This window comes from Alligator mississippiensis, chromosome 5 (assembly GCF_030867095.1).
Source record: "Alligator mississippiensis isolate rAllMis1 chromosome 5, rAllMis1, whole genome shotgun sequence".
Classification (NCBI taxonomy): domain Eukaryota; kingdom Metazoa; phylum Chordata; order Crocodylia; family Alligatoridae; genus Alligator; species Alligator mississippiensis.
In genome coordinates this window covers 115,343,712-115,364,980 of record NC_081828.1, presented here as the reverse complement: position 1 = coordinate 115,364,980, position 21,269 = coordinate 115,343,712, and the positions used below count along the sequence as shown (strand labels likewise).

Genomic DNA, 21,269 nt, shown 5'->3' with positions numbered 1-21,269 from the left:
AATAAGACAACTAGGCAGTACTATCCTATGGCAGAGTTAATTAGTTTACTCCAGGCTAATATCAACACTTGTGTAGATGGTGATGCTTTACTGCAGAGCTAATAAGCCAGCTCTGTGATAAACATCTCATGTGGATGTGCCCAGTGTGAATGGGGGTTTCAGAGTCTTGTGCCAAATGCTCCAATTCCAATTACTCAAGTCAGGACCTTGTATCCATCCACATCTTTCCAAAAACTCATTTGCTATATGATGCACACAAGCCAATTACAAATATTAAAATAAGGACTTTTTTATTTTTTTTTTAAATGGAGGGAAAACATGCAGAATGATTTACAAAGAAAGTCATTCATGAAGTCATACGATGGACAACTTCACCCCATAAGAAGAGCAAGTAAGTTTTATTGATGTCAATGCAGAGCTGCTGGCCATTATCTTTGAAAACTCACAGTGGTCAGGAGAGGTCCCAAATAATTGAAAAGGGCAAATATGATGCCCATCTCCAAGTGAAGGAGGAAGATCCAAGGAACTACAGATTGGTCAGCCTCACCCCTGGAAAAATCATGGAACAGGTGTATTGGCACTGACTTTTATTTTGCTAAGATGATGGACATGTGGAAAAATCATGGAACAGGTCCATCTGCACTGACTTTTATTTTTGCTAAGATGATGGACATGTGGAAGATTTTACGCATTTCAGGTGACAGCCCTCTTCCTGGGGGGGGGGGGGGGACAGGGCCCTCAAGCCCCCACATACTCAGCACCTCTGAGCAGGCCCTTAAGGAATCGACTTCTAAGCACTTGGAGGAGAAGGTGATTAGGAACAGTCAGCATGGATTCACCAGGGGCAAGTCATGTCTGCCCAACCTGATTGCCCTCTATGATGAGAGGACTGGCTCTGAATGCAAGAAAAGCAGTGGACATGATATGCCTCAACTCTAATAAGGCTTTTTACATGGTCTCCCATAACATTCTCACAAGCAAGTTAAGGAAGTATGGGTTGGATGACTAGACTGTCAGGTGGATAGAAAACTGGCTGGATTACCAGGCTCAGAAGGTAGTAATAAATGGCTGTCTGTTTAGTTGGCAGCTGGTCTCAAGTGTAGTGCAGCAGGGGTCAGTTCTGGGGTTGGCTTTGTTCAATATTTTAATCAATGACCTGGAAGATGGGATGGAGTGCACCCCAGTTGCAGATAACACTATGCTGGGGAGAGTAGTAGATGCACTGGAGGATAGGGCTAGGATTTAGAAAGATCTAGACAAATTCAAGGATTGTACCAAAATAAATTTCATGGGGTGAGAAGTGTACCTCATTAAATTAGGAGGAGTGAAGTGAATAAGAAGAAGTGCAAAGTCCTGCACTTAGGATGGAAGAGTCCCATCCACAGGTACAAGCTGGGGACTGACTAGCTAAGCAGCAGCTCTGTAGAAAAGGACTTGGGGGTTACAGTGGACAATAAGCTGAATAAGCTAACAGTGTGCCCTTGTTGCAGAAAAGACTAATAGCCCACTGGGGTGCATTAGTAGAAGCAGTGCCCGTGATTAAGGGAAGTGATTCTTCCCCCCCTGTTTGGCACTGGTGAGGCCACATATGGAGTTCTGTGTCCAATATTGGGCCCTCCAGTACAGCAAGGATGTAGCCAAATTGGAGAGAATCCTGTGGAGGGCAATACAAGTGGATAGGGGTTGTGACACATGACTTCTAAGGAGAGGCTGAGGAAACTATGCTTATTTAGTCTAGAGAAGACAAGACTGAGAAGGGATTTAATAGCAGCCTTTAACTACCTGAAGGGTTGTTCCACAGAGGATAGAGCTAGACTGTTCTCAGTGGTGGAAAATGAATGAACAAGGAGTAATGATTTCAAGTTGCAGCAAGGGAAGTTTAGGTTACACATAAGGAAAAACTCTCACAGGGAGGGCAGTAAAGCACTTAAACAGGCTACCCAGAGAAGTTGTGGAATCTCCATCCTTGGAGGTTTTGATGAGCCAACTAGACAAAGACTTGGCAGGGATGATCTAGTTGGGGATGGTCCTGCTATAAGCAGGGGGTTGGACTAGATGACTTCTTGAGGTCCTTTCCAACCCTAATTTTTTATGATTCTATGAAATGTCCAGTTAGAGCAAGAGTAAGTCTCATCCTTACATCAAAGCAGATATGCATAGGTTAATAGATAGTAAGTTGTAAAAATCAATTAGAATAATATTGATACTGAAACTCTGGTGGTGATAACATGAATTAACAATTTCAAACACCATTGTGACAAACCAAAACAATTGACAGTACTTAAAATTTTCTTCAACATTTTAATCAACTTTTATACACAAAAGCCCACAAGAACAACCCAAATAAAAACAAACTTAAAAATGGGTCCATTTCACATACTGAAAAACAAAGTTTCAAAAATTTTGCCAACCTTGTTTTTCAGCCAGCTCTACCTAGTTTTGTTTTTGTGAATTACACACTTGTAATAAATAAACCAAATTAATTATTCTAGTTTTCCTAGACTGTCCCCAATTTACAAAGATAAACACAGATGCCAGAACATTTTAGTTTAAAAACTGAATTTGTTTATGCAAAATTTCTGCCTTCCCTAAACTGACAGATATAAATTATAGATAGACTTGAACCTAAAGCCCAGTTTCAAGCACCCTGGAAATCTACTATAATATATCTAATTTTAAACTTTGCAATTTGGGTCTAACATAAAAATGTAAACACAGTTAGAATATTCTTCTAACATTACAAGCAACAGGGCTGTGCCATAAAAAAATACCTTTATCAAATAAGAGGCATTATGCCAGCATAAATGTATGTACTATGTTTTAGAGTACCACTAATATGTATACATTTGTCATACAGCATGAATTTGTATACAACGCTGCATTTGTCATCGTAATTTAGCAACACACTGTAAATTATATTCCTACATGATTACTGTTTGCTTACACTTAAGTGATTAGTTTCTACCATTCACAAGGTATAATTGCAGAAGCTTGAAAATTGGCCCAAATGGAGTAGAAGAATCTGTAATTAGACTGTGGGCAATAAGGCTACTCTGTGATTGCTTTTGTATGATCTGTAATTGCTTAACTGCTTATGTGTTTTATTTCTTTAGTATGTTTTTGATTGATCATGGGATCAAATTTGGCTCCCCTGAAGGACAGATGGTGCAAAAGTGCCCCAAAAGTGACCTAAAATGTTTGTTTCTCAGATGCCCTTGTGTTCAACTTCAGCAAGAGCCACATGCATGTAAACAAGAAGAGGCTATTGCCCTGAAATTGAAATACACTTTTTTATTTTACAACTTCTCATTTAAGAATGAGCAACTGTATATATAGGTGCTTCTCAGTGCCCAAGAAATAGACAACTATTAGTAGCACGTCTTATACAACAGTAGCCTTCAGAAAAAAAAACAAACAAAAAAAACATATTTAAGATCTCCTCATGGATACTTTTCTATTCCATCCTGGCAAGCAAAAACAAATTGATCTTGCTGCAGATTCTAGTGGTCAATACCTGGACCAAGAAATTAATTTTTGAAATCAATATGGTCTGAACTAGTTTCTCAACCTATCAATGTCTTTCAAGTACCACTCTCCTATATATGTGAATCTCTTGACCTGATGATCTTGGCACAGGAAAAGTATGTTGAATAATAAGAATATTCACCTAAAGAAATCAGAACAGGAATGTGAGGACTTTAGTAAAGGATATATAATCAGAGAGCTTTCTACTTTAATTCAGTTATTCAGAACAGCCATGATCCTAAGTGTTAAATTAATAACACCACATAGTTGTTTGGTGGTTTTGGTCTAACTCAGATCCTGATGTAAATATCCACATTAGTAAGACCACCCCTACTAATAGTATGCATGATTGCAACAGTCCCATTCTAGGAAAAAAATAGCAAACTGGCTTCTCACCTTCTGAGTGTGGTCCCACAGAACAAAAAGCCATACTGGAAAAGCCAGAAGAGGAAATTATCTGGGTTCTGCAGACATAAAGAAAGTCTATTTAATCATCAATTCAAAGCTGCACTTTTCAGAAAATGTTTAAGTTATTTAAACCCAATGACAACAAATCTCCAGTTGACATGAGCATATGCAAAATTAAGTGGAAACCATCATTTTAGATTTCTTTTAAAGGCATAAGGCTTTACACCTAAAAGACTGGCAAAGGTGTTGTGATGGAAGCTGTTATCTTCCATATATTCAATGAATGAGACAAGAGCTTTGTATTCAGTTCTTACTTCATATAATATCTATATTTCCTATATAAGTAAGGAAGCCCTGCACATAATCAGTGTGCACTATCTCCTTTCCACCCATTGGAAAATAGTAGTGCTCCTTGCAACTATCATTTCTAAAAATTAACTTCACTTGAAATATGTGGCTTTAAACCTCATAATTTGGTGACATCTCAGCCAAATTTGACCAGAACGTTCAGAGAGCCAGATGCTCATCTATTACAAACTGGCACAGTTCCAGTGGTGTAAGTGCAACTACTCATTTGCACCAGCTGAAGATTAGTCTCAAAGACATTTATACTTAATTGGGATACCGCTGCTGCCAGTTCCCAGTTCCAGCCCCAGCTCTTTCCACTTCAGTGTGGTTCCAAAAAAGTTGTAAGACATTTATTACAGTGAGAAAAAAAGTATTCTTCTTACTCTACTCATGCTAAAAAAAACGGGTGAACTATTTTTGCTCAAGGATTCCAAAAAGACTTGACTGTCAGGCAGAGAATAGACATGGAAAATTTGAGCCTTTATGAAAGCTTTTTCTAAAACCTATAAGAGATTAAAAACAGTTATAATGTAAATGCTTTCGTCAGCCTTAATTATCATGGTTGAAATAGGTACACAGCACTAATAATGATCTTAGTAGCTGAGCTACTATATATTCACAATATAAGAAAGTAACTAGTTTTAAATATTCACAGTTAAATTTCCAGTTCTCTCTTCTCTTGCCGACATGTGGTCATTGACATTCATACTTTTTTTTCATGCATAATGGATCCCTGAAGTCAACAGCTTAAATTGTACCAGTCCATGTTAAGTATTTTTATAGCAGTTTCTTAACTCCAAATTAATATTTGAAGTCATGAGTAGGAATGTTTTATTTTCTTTCCCATGCAAAGAAAATAGATGCTAAAAATAAAACCCAAGGTGGTTAAGTTTAAAGAAAATGTTGAGATGTAAACTTATCAATCTTGCAGGGGATACACTGGGATGTTGCAGACTTCCCCTTTATCTCCTCCTCCCTCTCCAGACTCCCACAAATTAATTCCCAGATAGTCTAAATATAAAATTGGACTTAGAGATAACAGTTAAAAGAACAACAAGAATGTTGTTCCTTCCTTACCAGATTATTTTGGAAAACACATGCCAAAAACATAAAAGAAGATAAACCCTCACTTCTTTTAAAGCTACTATTTGAAACATTTTCAAGGTTACTGAGGACATGCAAGATGTTTAAAATATAAAATGGCCTGGTTGACTACAAGTGGCTTTGAGTACCCTTGGATTATTGTTCTTTAAAACAGAGCCATAAAAGCTTTGAACTCCACAAAGCTGAACTTAATAGCCTTTCAAAAATGTTTGTCAAGCATGTAGCTTATTTCTAAATCCTAATACTAACTATATAAGGACTCTATTATAGCCTCTTGGCAGTGCTGCCCAACAAGAAGATGGGAAACCTATAAAGAACAGTTTTCCTTACTGAGTATCTTATTACCAGCCTGTCAGAAACAAATCCAGTTTTACCTGTCAGAACATTAACCACTCCATCATCAATGTGCTGCATCTAATAATTTAATATATAAAATGTAGTATATCCACATATGGTATAAAGTATTCTATAGCCAACTGAACTAGCTGAGTGATTCCCTACACTCTCTGGTTCAACTTATGCAGAAGAATACAACATACTGAATTCTCTTTTGCTTGCTTTTATTTTGAAGCTAACATTGTGTTAAATCCTTGGATGGAGACAGGATTTACTTAGTATAGCTAAGAAAGCAGAGGTTGAGCAAAAAGGGCTATAAACCACCCTTGTATTTTCCCATACCTGGGGTCAACTGAGGGTAGGAATAATTTAGAAGCATCATTTTTTTTTTCAGTTACATCTAGCTGACATTGGCCAAGGAACCAAAACAACCTTTGAGGATGGCCAGTGAAGACAAAAGCCTTGCCCAGGCCTTCTTCCTTTTTGTTGGGAATGCAGACACAGAACTAAACACAGGGGGGATAATAGTCTAATGGGCAGAGCCAGGAGTGCAGCTATAGATGGACAACTGGGGCACTAGTCCCAGGTTCTGATTTAGCAGGGGGACAGAACGGCAGCCCCTGAGGAGTCCACATGGCATTAAAAGCCCGTGTGTGGGGAAACCTAGAAGGGACTCTCCAGGGACAGTTATGTTGAACTTCCAGCTGCTTTGTGTTACCTTATGACTACAAAAAAGCTATTATCAGACATATATACCATGACATGATTTGGCCTCACCACTGGTGTTATAACATAACACTATTTATGATGAAAATGACCCATTTTGAGTAAACAATTAAAAAATCCAGATCTCCTAGCTTGCAATAAATTAATTAAAAACTCCTTTTCAATCAAAGTACTTGGAACTGACACACACTAGCAAGTTTTAAAAAGGAAATTAAAGCAACTAAAATACAACTAAGAAGTATTGTGATGATGTTTACCAGGGAAACAAGGGCACGGCTCTAAGCATACACAGTGTGCATGCAGGTATGTAGACATCCACCTGAAAATTGTGCATGAGTGCCACAAATGACACTTATGCAAGTGAGCAATTGCTAGGCAAGTATAGTCAAATAGGAATTAGACTCACTTGTCCACTTAGCAGGACACTTTTTAAAGGAATTAATAATATTTATATGTAAAATTATGTAAAACTATTATATTTGGTTGGATATTTTGCTTATATTTAAGCAAAATATCTCTTTTAAGCAAAATATCTCTAAGCAAGAAAGTTTACATTGTTTTTCCTACCATCACAACCAACTTGGTCTGAGCAATATGAATTTATGTCCTTGACTATTGAAAGCCATACTCATTCTGACTGAAAATAGGAGCTATTTGGTAATTATCATATCCAAAGACGAAGGGGGATTTACTACACCTTGTTCATATCACCCAACTTCAAGAGATGTCACATGGATTTTTTTCTTTTCTTTTATATTTCTCTTACAATCAAATCGTATTTCGTTTTATTAGCAAACCATATAGAAAGCTAATTGCACAGAATGAACATGTACAAATGTTTTCTTCACCAATAACATGAAAGTCTTCAGAAAGGTTCCTTTCCTGCCCTTGCCAATATTGCAGGGGTATAGGTTGTAGCTATGTTGGTCTAAGGACATAGGCAGACAAAGTTCTTTGGGTAAATCTGATATTTTTTATTAGACCAACTAAAATAGTTGGAAACATTCTTTGCAAGCTTTCGGGTATAAACACCCTTCTTCAGGCTGAGGAAGTTTGCAGTTGGTCTGTGATATTCAGCTTTTATGACCTAGCTATTCAAGGGGCATCATACTGCCTGGTTTCTGACATAGAATAAGCCACTGCTAACAAGATTAAGCAAGTCTGAAACATACCCTCAGAGGATATGGAAGCAAATAAAAAAAAAAAAAAATCAAATTTTTGCAACTTCTTTTGGACCATGGGCCAAATTTACCAGTGATGCAACTCAGCTGAAATCATAGTCTGTTAGCAGGATTACATTTCAACCTTCAACACTGTGAGTTACATGTCTCACAAAAAATCCTAACCAAGGCTTATTTTTTTTGTCTGCACGCTGAAGACCCTTGAGCTTACAGTGTGGTTGTCAAAAGTAAATGGTTCTATTAATATGTATTTTCACATCAAAATGAATTTTCTAAAGCCTATTAATCACCCATTACAATGTTAGCTATGGTCATAAAATGGGGATAGCAGAAGACTATCAAAATGTGGCAAGAATATCAGTATGTGGCTCACCTATACTATTTCCTTTTAAATCAATGACCAGAAATGCCAGAGATGAAATAAACTAAATAATTACTAAATTCTCTCTCTTATGCCTATATCTTTAATTAAATCATACACAGCAAAATTCACTCTTCTGTAGTGGATCAGCCTAGTCCAAGTCAAAACATTAGAACAAAGTGTACAAAGGAGTCAATTTTGCCATAATACAGGCATCTGTGCTAGCAGAAAGACTCAGGACAGAGCTAACTAAATTTGGGAGATATATCTTATGCAAATAAACATACACTACATACAATGTCTAAACTGAATTCAGGGGATTGTTATTAGGAAGGCAGCCAAAATCAAATTTCTTATTAGTTTGGGCAGTGGTATACAATGGATAGAAGAAAAGGCACAGAAGATAAAATCAAACACAGATATATTTAAAGGGCCTAATCCATAAAATTTCTAGAAACACAAATCAAGAGAGTTTGCTGTTTTATACCAGTTGTGAATCTGATCCAGGCAGAGGTGTAAGGATGAGGCTGGGTGCCCAAGAGAGCTGCCATTACACAAGGGCAACAGCAACTTATAGTTGCCACTGCCCGACCACTGAAATCATGCAGCTGCAATGGCAGCTGTTTTCCCTCTCCCCCCAGTGTCAGAACCCAGGCTGACTTCTCCAATTGCCCTGCCCTAGTGCACACTAACAGATTTAGATGGTTTTTCTTCTTATCCAAAGTTAAACTCTACATAGAACAGCCTGCAAATGATATTCAGGTCACAAAAGCATTGGATGCAGGTGTTGCCGTGGATGTAGTCTTTCTGGACTTCAGCAAGGCCTTTGACACTGTCTCCCACCCCAACGTCATTAAAAAACTAGGCGACTGTGGCATCGATGCCTACACAGTCAGATGGATTGCAAATTGGCTGAAAGGTCGTACACAGAAGGTGGTGGTGGATGGGTCATATTCGACCTGGGGGGAAGTGGGCAGCAGAGTCCCCCAGGGCTCGGTCCTTGGGCCCGCATTGTTCAATTTATTTATCAGTGATTTGGACAAGGGGGTGAAAAGCAACCTGTTTAAATTTGCTGACGATACCAAAATTTGGGGTGAGGTGGGCACGTTAGTAGGGAGGGAAAGACTGCAGAAAGACCTGGATAGATTGCAGGGGTGGGCTAACAAAAACAGGATGCGTTTCAATACTAACAAGTGCAGGATGCTGCACTTGGGCAGTAGTAACCAGCAGCACACTTATAAGATGGGAAACTCCCTTCTTGAGAGCACAGAAGCAGAAAGGGATCTTGGAGCCATCATTGACTCCAAGATGAACATGGGCTGAAAATGCGAGGTCACAGTCAGCAGGGCCAACCAGACCCTATCGTGCATCCACAGGTGCATCTCAGGTACGGCCAAAGAGGTGATCCTCCCTCTCTATGCAACACTGGTCAGGCCACAGCTGGAGTACTGTGTCCAGTTCCGGGCACCCCACTTCAAGAGGGATGTGGACAACATTGAGAGGGTCCAGAGAAGGGCCACCTGCATGATCCAGGGACAGCAGGGCAGACCCTACAATGAGAGGCTACGGGACCTGAACCTGTTCAGCCTTCACAAGAGAAGGCTGAGGGGGGACCTGATGACCATCTATAAACTTACTAGGGGGGACCAGAAGAGTTTGGGGGAGACCTTGTTTCCCCTAGCGCCCCCCAGGATAACAAGGAATAACAGCCACAAGTTGTTGAAGAGTAGGTTTAGATTAGACATCTGTAAGAACTACTTCACAGTCAGGGTGGCTAGGATCTGGAACCAACTTCCAAGAGAAGTGGTGCTGGCTCCTACCCTGGGGGTCTTTAAGAAGCGGCTCGATGCCTACCTGGCTGGGGTCATTTGACCCCAGTTTTCCTCCTGCCCAGGCAGGGGGTCAGACTTGAAGATCTACAAGGTCCCTTCCGACCCTACTTCTATGATTCTATGATTCATTTATTCAATTAAAAATCATCACTTTAGAATTATCTATATATTATTCTATACATTAGAGTTATCTATATATTATACCATTATCTGAAATTGCACATAGATTCCACCTCATCCCTTTTTTCAACTGTTCTCCTATTTATTAAACTGAATCATGCAACTTAACTCTTAATGGTTAGTTGATTGTTATAGCTTCTGTTTTCTTATGATATTACTTCATGGTACTATGTTCCACGAAGACACATTTACTATTACTATTTTAACCATAATATTTTGGCTACTATCTCTAATGTGGTAATGATAAAACGTGCATTAAAAAATGCAAACCCAAGCCAAGCATATTATGTTCTACTTATCCTAAATTCTACTTGATTCGTAACATTTGTAAGAGTCAATGTTCATAACTTTTGTAAGAGTCTGTTTAAAACAGCATACAAAATCCTTCTCCCCCAAAATACAAAGAGATATATGAAACAAAGATGCAGAAGACAGCATAGGAAGGGCCAAAATGATAATAAAGGTAAATCTATAAAAGACATTTATGGAGAGATCTACCAGAAAAGACTTCCATCAGAGAATCCCTTGCGACTTTGTCACTTTGGTGGAAAAGGAGAGAATGTTAGAACATTTTTGAATCCATTCAACACCCAGTGAAAGGTGGTATCCAGTATCCTGGTTCCAACTTACTAAGACATCATGGCAAGATTTAAAGTAGTACAGAGTTTCTCTGATGTATTGTTTAAACCCTAACCCTCCATTTATTTACAAAAAGGGAAAAATAGTGTAATTACTCTTTAACATTCCTGTAGTGTTAGCACATCTATGAAAGAATGGGAAGACTATACACAAAGCAATGAAACAGCTGGGCAAATTTAATTGACAGGATCCAACAGGCAGGAAATGGTGAAGGTCAAATAAGGTAAAGTCACAATCCAAGCTGATCTGCACACCGCAAGTTCAGTTTTCTGGTAGACTAATACTTTTCCAATGCAAGTCTCACATTGTGTTACTAATTTTAAGTATTTTAAAAATTGTAATCACCAAAGTCCAATAGAAAAAAATAATGTTATTTAATAATCTGGAAGAAAAAAAACCAGAACAACATATCTGGAATTCACTCTGAATGGCTGAGATACTGACATCATTGTACATATAAAAAAAGTGGAAAAAAAACCCACAGAAAGCTCTTACTCTGGAAAATTTAAGATAGAAAGTCTGAATCCTTAACCACCATAATGTAGGAAAATAAAATAAACAAAATAAAAAGGTACTTGCATGAAACATTACAAAGCATTCATAGATCATTCTAGCCCCTGTGTCCTTGAATAAGCTCCCAGAAGAGCAGTACAAATGGGTTAGAAGAATACAGAGCACAGGAAGGCTGAAAAAGGATTCACAGGTACATCCGTCCTCTTTGGTCCACCACATCAGTCCTCTTTGGTACACCACTCCCACCATGCTGAAGGCACCATGGAACCTATTTTTTGCAAATGAGTTGAATTTTACCATCTCTACAACTAAGACACTACCATCCTCTTTAAGCAATCTTTTTTAAATCAATGAGATTGTTCAAAGAGCAAGATGCTACTTTATGAAAAATAAACCTGTCAGACTGCCAATAGTTACTAACAAGGTGGAAAAGTAAACGTAACAGTGATATGACAAAATCTGAAGATGATTCAACACTACTTAGTTTACTCAAGATGAAAGAAGACCATAAAGATTTTCAGAGTAAGCTAACAAAGCTAGAATAATGGGACATGTGGTGGTAGAGAAGCCACGTCTACTAATGATCTTCAAGGTGAAAAGTACATTTAATGAAACTGAAAGATTCCCAATCTAATAAGAAGAAAAATATACTTATACAAGTAATTAATCTGTTGAATTTACTGCCAAGGACACCAAAAGCTTCAAGTCCAGCTACTACCACTACTCTGCATTGCAATGGTAGGGCACTGACATTGCCCTTCTGTCTTTTGTTTTTACATATGAAATGTTGTGGGGTGTTCTTGGTGCTTCTGGTTTTGTGCCTTGTAGCTATGTAAGAAGGTTTGAAGATGAGATTTAGAGTAAACACAGGACTGGAATCAATGGCCCAGGAGGCCCTCTCAGGTCCTATATGTTCTTAAGCTCAAAAAAATGTTGCATGCGGTTTGTGACTATATCTTTACAGGGGTAATGAGAACTATAGTTACAGTAACTTACTTTATTTCCAGGACTTTGTACACATTTAACATTAGACAGTCATTGGTTAAAAAAAATATAGAAATGAGCCCAACTACCAGAGACTGGAATGTAGGACTCTCTTTCCAGAAGAGTGCTCTAACTGTTTGGGTACAGAAGCAGGCTCTGTTTTCCGTGTTCACTTTCTGCCTCATGATTCACGCGTACTTTCCTGCCTAACAGTTTATCCTCACTAGTAAGTGTGGTAAGTACCCTATTCTATAACCCAGTGGTGCTCAAGTTTCAGGTCCTGTGGACTGGACAAACGGCATGAAGCAGACACAAAAGCTGAGTCCTGATGGCAGCACTGGTCCACAAGTGTGATCCAATGCACTGGCTGGGTGGGCCCTGCCTGCTGTCTGTGGTTATGGCCTGACCTTGCCTGCAGGCTCTAGCCGTGGACCAACTGTGTACATCAGATCCAACCACAAGGAAACCCTGCACACAAGCCCATCCCAGCACCTGGGACAGCTCATCCAGCCCACAGAGCTACTCAAGTTCAGAAATTTGGTGGTGGAAGAGGGGGGTGGTGTTAGGAGCTGCAACATTTTTTTCATGGGAAGGATAAAATTCTCAAGGTGATAGTAAAGATTAAATGGATTATGAGAAACAGCACATTTTCATAATGTGCCCACTTAGTACTTACTTCTAAGAGACTAAGTTTCCTTGAGTTACACCAAACTATTTTACTAAAAACCCTAGCTAGTGTTTCTGAAGGCAATTGGCATGACATATTCTTGGAAGTACAGCAAGTAGTAGATTTTAAAGTTGTCAAAAGCTATTTATATTGGGTGTCAGAGAAAGTTAAGAAATGGAGTATCAATATGGACAAAATCAAGCATTCCATTTAATTTAAACAGACATACAGTAGAAAACCTTTTTGTACAAAAGTGAAGTATTTCTATGAATACTCTTAATTCATCCTCCCCTCCAACAAATCTTTCTTCTGTTAAACCCCTGTAACTCCAAGCATATTCTCTAACCACTGCAGACCTCTAAGCGATGACATATATGACCACAAACCCAGACTAATTGGTTAATATAGGCAGGCATGTTATCACTAGGGTTAAAGGATCACTGGACTATTTGAAGCTGTATTTTTGTCACAGACACCAAGTAAAAAAGAATTCTTGTGGCAATTATGTCATGAAAAATGCCTATGTTTATTTGAGCATGGAAGGCCACAGAAAAAAAGAAGCAGCTATTTGTGAATCTCATTGTGTTTACTTTTTTGAAAGGGGAATGATATGATGATCACAAGCACAGAACTAAGACGAGATACAGTAGCTGAAGAAGATAGCAAAATGGCATGCGTTTTTGCACAAAAATTATTCAATTTGTTTGATCCTAAAAAAAATGAGTGTGCCACCAAATTTCTGATATTTGAAAATTGAAGAAGTGGATTGTTAAGTTACTGGTCATATTGTATGGAGTCTTTCACCTGTAGGTCACCTATTCAAATCAAATTAGGTCAACAGTGACTAAACATCATTAGCTTCTGGTAGTTGTTCTCAAGTCTTCCTCAATTTAGTCTCATAGTAACCTAGTTCATGGTATCTGAATAACCACATAATAATTTTTTTCATAATGACAGTCACAAAAAGACTTAATGGGTATGAAGACCCAAACACTCTTTGTAACTTTCCCACCCAAGAGGAAACACAGGGAGGTTGGGGGGAAGGGGGAGAATGAAGAAATGTATATTTTTGTTACCCAGACTGAATGTAAATTGCTGAAAGAATTATTATTTATTTTATTTTATTTTTTTTAGGAGAGCCAAGGGTTTCTTAGGGTGATACCTTTTATATGACCCACTGTGTAGTAGGGATAGTAGTTAGGCAAATTTACAAATGCAAGACATTCTTTATCATACCTGGCCAGAACAAACCAGGTGCAGCATAATAAAGAACAGCTGCAGGAAGGGGTGAGAGAAATTTCCAGAACTAGCAGATACACCATTAGCAGAAGAAAAGCAGCCAATTTTTGGGAGTTTGGGCTTATCAGAGGGAGGAGGGTCATTCTCACTCGTTATGTGTGGAAAGAATTCAAGACTCAGGTTAATTATAATGTCCCATAAAATTAGTATCAGTGTTTAGTCCTTGGTTTTGGGGCTAAGTGCAGACAGTCAAAAAGTGTGAGACTGAATTGATTCAACCTCCGCAGGTTAGTCTAACCTGCATAGACTGAACCAATAAGCAAGTGAACAGACATTCACTTTTGATTCTGAAAACACAGCCAAATGCCTGAAGTAGCTCAGGCCAGAAGCTAGGGGTGCTACAGCATGCCTCCCCACTCCACTGGAGCCAACAGCTTGGGCCAAGGCTAGCCCATCCATCCTGCATGGGGGGGGGGGGGAGGTTGTCAGGGGAGGTGCAAAGTATCCTGGGATGCTGGGGACTGTGAGTTAACTTGAATCTGGAGGGGATCTGGGACAGAAGTTCAGTAAATGGATTTAACCTAAATACTATCTATCTATGTAATACAGGTATAATACAGGTTTGATGGTGCAGTTTCCTAGAACTTTTTCCCTCATTTGGCTTATGAAAAGTTGGCATATTGAGGGGTTATATTTGTGTCCACAGCTGTGTCCATGGTTTGGAGGAAATGAAAAATTATTGAAAGTGAAGTTGTTGCACGCAAGGATGCAACGGATGAAGTGTAACATGTTGTTGCAAATCTGAGTGTATAACTTGGCAAATCTGAGTGTATAACAACATTGGCAAACTTCCCTAGCATCCACAAGAAAACATTCTTTTAATTTAGTTTCATCCCAATGTTTTCAGAGTACTTGCTACTGAAAGTTGACAACTGCGATTCTGTTTGGAGTACATGAAAACTCACGTCCTAAAACACAGACAATCATCTCAAAATTGTGTTTGTAAGCTGTGAGCTTTTGAGTAAGACTTCAATCAGATCTTCACTGATGTGCCCACTATTTATTATTTAAAGATTAAACACATGAAATATGCCCACTTTCCAAGTGATTTGAAAGACCATATTGGAACACAGAACAGGGATCATCTGGATCACTGAGTTTCATACTGTCCTAGACAACCAAATTATATTATTATGTTCTTAAATTTAACAGATTTTCATTTTAAAAGTTATTTTTCTCCCTCCTCCTTCTGTTCCAGAACCCCATCACTCTGATTGTGAGAAACTTCTAACTTCCAAGCTAAATTTATTCATAGTTAATTTAAGTCATTTGTTCTTGTGCCAACATTGTCTTTAAGCTTGACTAGCTCTTCTTCCTTCCTGGTGTTTAACGCCCCTGGTGTATTTTACAGAGTGGTCATATCACCTCTCTGCCTTCATTTTGCTAAGCTAAACAACCCCTTCTAAACTCTCCTTATAAGAAGGGCTTTCCACTCTCCCTGAATCATCTTCAAACCTTCTCTTTACCTTTGCAGTTAGAATTAATCTGTCTTGAATATATGAGTGAAAAGAACAGTTTGTGGGACTCCCAATGAAATCTTCCCCTTAATAGAAATACCTTACCTGAAACATCCTAGGATGAACTTTTGTCTGTTTCATTCACTGCTATGTTACATCAGGACCTTAAAGTAATTTTAGTTGAAAAATACACTAAAGGTCTTTTTCCTTATGTAGGCAAGGTTCTTTGGGTAGATGTGATATCTTCTATTACACCGAGTAGTTCTTTGTGTGGCATTTTCAGCTGACAAGTTCCCACTTTCTTTTTAAAATTAGTTTCTAAATACATGACTTTACACATTTTTATATTATGTTTCACCCCATTTCTCATATTCTTGTGATCAAAGACATCCAGTTCTTTCTGTATGATATTTTGATCTCACTATATTGACAGTACCTCTCAACTTTGTCATCAGGACATTTCATTAGCAAACTCAAGTTTTATACTAAGTTAATTAATGGAAATGATCATTAGGATTGTATCCAAGACTTATCTAGAACTCCACCAGAAAGTTCTCTCTTGCCTAAAAGTCCTCCTTTATTCACAAACCATTCTCCTCACTTATTTAGCTGATTCTTTATTAACGCAGATGTCTTACACTATAGGGAAAAAAACCCATAATATATAAAGAACCACTGTATGATGACTATTGATAGAAGCCAAGTTTTCAGAGTACATGTCTACATTGCATTAATTATAACCACAAATCATCCTGATGGCATAAAGTGGCCGGTTATCCAAAGTGCCATGTCAGCGGTTTAAAAACATCACACTTCTCTTGAGGATAGGAAGTGATTAGCTTTCTTACAAACCTCCCATACCCAATGGAAAACCAGAACTTCCTAGAGACATGGTGACCAACAGTGAAAAACCTAGTCTGCAGCTCTTGCACCTGGCTACTGGTACATAGCTACAAGTTGTTGAGCATGAAGTACTTTTGGAGAATTTATTTAAAAAAATAAATTCCTATTCCTATTGCTTCTTCCAGCAACCTTCTCTCTGTGCATGTCATGCCACAAGATAAATAAGAACTTTGACCTTGCTATGGAGAATAGTGCTCCCCTAGCATGGTGACACCTGGAATTCCTTCAGAAATTCAGATACTGGATTATGGAACCAGTGTAAATAGCTTCAAATCCATTTATTTAGAATTAGGATTCCTTTCACCTACTTTCTAGAGCAGGGGGCATCAAACTTTTGCCAGCTAGGGCCACGCTTTGTGATCCAGCTCCCACTGCAGGCCAAAATTACATCCCCAAATTGCTAGCTGCTTACTTTGTCACTGATCCCCATCCCTCTACAGTCAAAGTAAGTACAGTGCACAGCTCCATGCTATGAATTCATGTTGCTGGATTGGACCTTTGTGAACCAAATCCATCCCACAGGCCATAGGTTACTGGCCCTTGTGCTAGAAGATGGGGAAGAATGGAAGGGCCCTCCCAACCTATTAGTCTACTTTCCTGGAGAGTAGAAGCCCTAAGTCCTAGATTCCTGTCTTTCAGAGAGGGGTCTGAACCTGCTTCTTCTGTTTCCTGACAAAATTCTATAGTGACCAGACCACAACTTAGGCAGTATCCAGGTCCCTCTCCACCTCTTCCCTTGAAACTGACACCCAGGCAGCCAAAAGATGGGCCAGTAAGAAGAGAAAAGCCAAATCAAGTTTTAGAACTTACCTCACCTTATGCAGGTTTCTGAACAATTATATGGCATCACATAGCTGCCTGGCCAGAGTGCAGCCTTACTGAGACTGCACAGCTAAAGTTGAATCAGAAAATGTGTTTAAGTGCTAAAAACTGCTGTTATGCAGCTGGGTAACTGCCATTTAGGCACAATGTTTTCATCCAAAATTTTGTTTTATATTTAGGGGTAAATTCCTGTACTTTTTTTCACAAGGGCCTTAAAAGCACTCAAATCTCTTCATAGCAATTTTATTTTTAACTGAAGTTTATTGATCTTAATGGAGAACATCCATACATGGTCGGTAATGGTTGTGCTACCACTCAGATTTCACTGACATTCCATACTACACACTCAATGCACACTTTAAATTAAAAAAGTACTGAATATCCAACTGGATTACAGTACCTTTGCTACTAAATAAACCACTATGAATATACAAACTGAAAGCCTTCATTTCCGTCATTAAATGGATATGATCCATCAGGAAGAAATCAGGGTAGATTTGTACTTTGCAAACTAACTAAATCAAAGATTTAAATCTTTAATTAGTCTATCAGGTGCAAATCTACTTTGTTTTTTTCTTGACTTCAGACTCATATGACTAATTACCTCTATCAGGAATATCCAGCCTAAAAGAGGGTTATTATTGACAGTCACTTCACACTTTTCTTTACAGGTGACTATCCTGCATGTTTCATTACATAACTAAAATGAGGCTTATTATTCTGCTGTACTGGAGCATGAGATTGCCTATAATAAATCTCTGGGATTTAAAAAAACCCCAAAAAAGCAGTTAAGTTGAGGAGCTTAAATAAGCACAGATACATAAATGACATGAGTTTCACAAATACAAAGTAATCAACAGTTCAAACTGGCTTTAATAGGAGTGGCTGGGTATTCAGAATACTTTAAAATATAGATAAATAATTTAGGTATCTTAGTAAAGATTTAGAGATAGAGTTTCTAAAAGTGACTGATTATTTTAGTCACCTTAGACCAAATTTTCAGAAAGTAAATACTTGTGATTTCCTGAAAATGAGGCCCAGTATGTTTTAAGTTGTGTACCCAAAAATTGCATGACAATTCATGGTGCACACAAAATTAAAGAATTGCTTAAAGAAAAGGTAAAATCTTGATCATGGTTAGGCTAAAAAGGCCCAATATATGTGCTTTGCCCAAACTATTAATAAAACAATAATAATAATTAAAAAAAAATAGAAGAGGTTGTGTTACCAGGAATCCTCCTTAAATTTTATATTGAAATAGCCACAATTTAATATTTGGCTCAAATACAAAAGCAATGCAACACCCAATTAGTAGTTCTCAGGAGAGAAACTGGTCAATTTCTGTGGGTACATGCTAATTGCAATCTCCATACAAGTCTATAAAAAAAGGTGAGAAATAACAAATAACTGTAATTTATGAGTATATCTTACCACCTAAACAGTTAGGGCTCTGGGCTTTGCAACACAGGAAAATTTCATTAATTGGAGGCAAAGATCAACACGTTACTAATACTGCAACTCTAAGCAGGAAAAAAAAAATGCAATTTGAGCAGACAAGGGCCATTTTAATAATTAATTTAACAAAGTTAATTGTATTTTAAGTTGCTCCACAAAAATATATATTTATGACTTCAGGAAAAGAAAGAAAGAAAGAAAGAAAGAAAGAAAGAAAGAAAGAAAGAAAGAAAGAAAGAAAGAAAGAAAGACTTTGACTTTTAAGAGACCTTTATTCCCCGGAGGGTGATGACTCGGAGCCAGTCAAAAGCATGTACAAGGATGCCCCAAGCTCTGGGCCTCGTGGACAAGGCCTGGGCTCATGGCCTGCAAGGCCTGCCCGTACACTCTAGTCAAAACAAAAAAAAACCAACACAACGAACATAAGGACTATTTACAGTATTTACAGTTCTGCCAGCAGGGACACCCATGGAGGCCTCCGGGGTCGACCCGCACGAGCAAAAGTCCAGGGCCTCGGCCCGCTCGACGCGTCTCTGCAGCTTGAGCAGCCGGTGGCATCACAGAGCGAGGATGAGGCGTCCCGCCTCGACCCGGCACAGCACCCCCTCGAGGGCCCAGCGCTCCTCAAAGGCGGGCACCGTCCGCCGGAGGACAGCGTGCTCAAACTCGAGCGAGAGGCGGGCCCGCACCAGCAGGCGGAAGAGCTGCAGGGCGTCGACCATCCCGGTGCCGCTGAGCTGGTTTCGCCGGCTCTTCAGGGTGGCCATCTTGGCCTGGCCCAGCAGGAAGTTGGCCAGGCTGACCGTGGCCCGCTCGGCCGCCCGGTATGGAAAGGAGTGGATGTAAGCGTCTTCGGACAGGTCTCGGCCCAGTACCCGAAGCAGTGCGCCCAGGGCGGCAAAGAGAGGCTGCAGCCGGGGGCAGTCGAGGAAGGCGTGGAAAATGTCCTCGTCCAGCACCCCCGGGCAGAAGGGGCAGGCCGCCGAGGCCGCTGGGTCCAAGTGACGCACAAAGGTGCCGGTGGCCAGGATGCCGTGCACGAGCCGCCACTGCAGGTCGCCGGTCTTCTTGGCGATGGGCGCCTTATACAGCGTGCGCCACGCCGGGGTCCCGGGCCGCGCCAGGCGCCGCCGCCACGCGGTGTCAGGGCGGCCGGCCAGCACCTGGGCGTGCCGGGTGCGCACCACCCACATGTAGAGGCCCTTGCGGGGCAGGGTGCCAAAAGGGCAGCCCGTATTGCTGCTGGGGGGCACCGGGAGCCTGAGCAGCGTGTTGGGCCGCTCGGCCAGCTCGCCGGGTACCGCTGGGATGACGGGTAGCGGTGGGAAGGCGTCTTCTGCGGCGTCTGCGGCGGGGAGGGGCCGGCGAGTCTGGAGATGGGCTTCCAGGGCGGTCGCTGCCTCCGTCGGGAGGGCGGCCCTAACGGCCCGCAGAAGCCGCCCCGCGGTGCGGACGGAGCGCATCGCCAGCCGGGCAGCCAGGGCCTCGGGTGACAGCCAGTCCGACCGAGCGGGGTCCAGGAGGTGCTCCAGGCGGGTGGAGCGCGCCTCGACGAGAGCTGCCGTGAGGCTGGCGGAGGCCAGGCTCGGCACGACACGGTGCAGGGCCGGGTTGTGGACCAAGGGCTCTCGAAGGAGCTGCGGGAACCGCAGGTGCCTGGCCTGGGGACAGAGATGGAAGGCCGCCCGCCAGGCCCGCACCACGCTGCGGTAGAACGGGGGAAGGACCGCCCCGTTCAGGAAGGTGAGGTCCAGTTGAAACAGCTCCCGGTCAAAGCCGAGGCCCCCCACTCGCCGCAGGAATCGGCACGCCAGCTGTCGCCACGGGAGGTGGCCTTCGGTGTACAGGAGCCGCTGGAGGGCCTGCAGCCGATAGGCGGCCACCCTGCTGGCCAGATCGATCAGGCCCTGGCCCCCCTCGCCGGTGGGCAGGTAGAGGGCAGCTCGTGGGAGCCAGTGGCGTCCGTCCCACAGGAAATCGACCAGGAGCCGCTGCAGTCGCTCCAGTAGCTCCGGCGGAGGGTCCAGCACCGCGCAGCGGTGCCACAGGGTGGCCGCCGCCAGGTTATTGATGACGAGGACGCGTCCCCGGTAGGAAAGGCTGGGCAGGCGCCAGCGCCACCGCTGCAGGCGGGCCTCCACTCCCTCCTCGAGGCCGTCCCAGTTGCGCGCCATGAAGGTCGTCGGCCCCAGGAACACGCCCAAGACCTTGAGGCCCTCGCGGCGCCAGGCGAGGCCCCCCGGCAAGTCCGGCGGAGGCCTGCCAGTCCATGCGCCAAGCAGCAGAGTGTCACTCTTGCCCCAGTTGATGCGGGCGGAGGAGGCGCGCTCGTAGGCCCGCTGGCAATCTGCCAGAGCCCGCACGTCTTCCCGGGTGGCGAGGAAGACGGTGACGTCGTCCGCATAGGCCGACAGCCGGAGACGAGGCCCAGCGGACGGGCCCGTGACCGATGGCAGGGCCACCCCACTCAGGCGGCGGCGCAGCGCGTGTAACAGCGGCTCGATGGCCAGGGCGTAGAGCATGCCCGAC

General features: G+C 41.4%; 1 long non-coding RNA gene across 2 annotated transcripts in view; it reads right to left on the bottom strand.

Annotated features, from left to right (window-relative positions):
- The window catches only part of LOC132250654 (uncharacterized), a 199,075-nt gene that overhangs the window by 116,319 nt on the left and 61,487 nt on the right, over window positions 1-21,269 (bottom strand). For both annotated transcript variants that reach the window (XR_009462257.1, XR_009462256.1), the window contains exon 2: window positions 3,922-3,989. This is a non-coding gene — a long non-coding RNA (uncharacterized LOC132250654). The remainder of the gene's footprint in view (window positions 1-3,921; window positions 3,990-21,269) is intronic.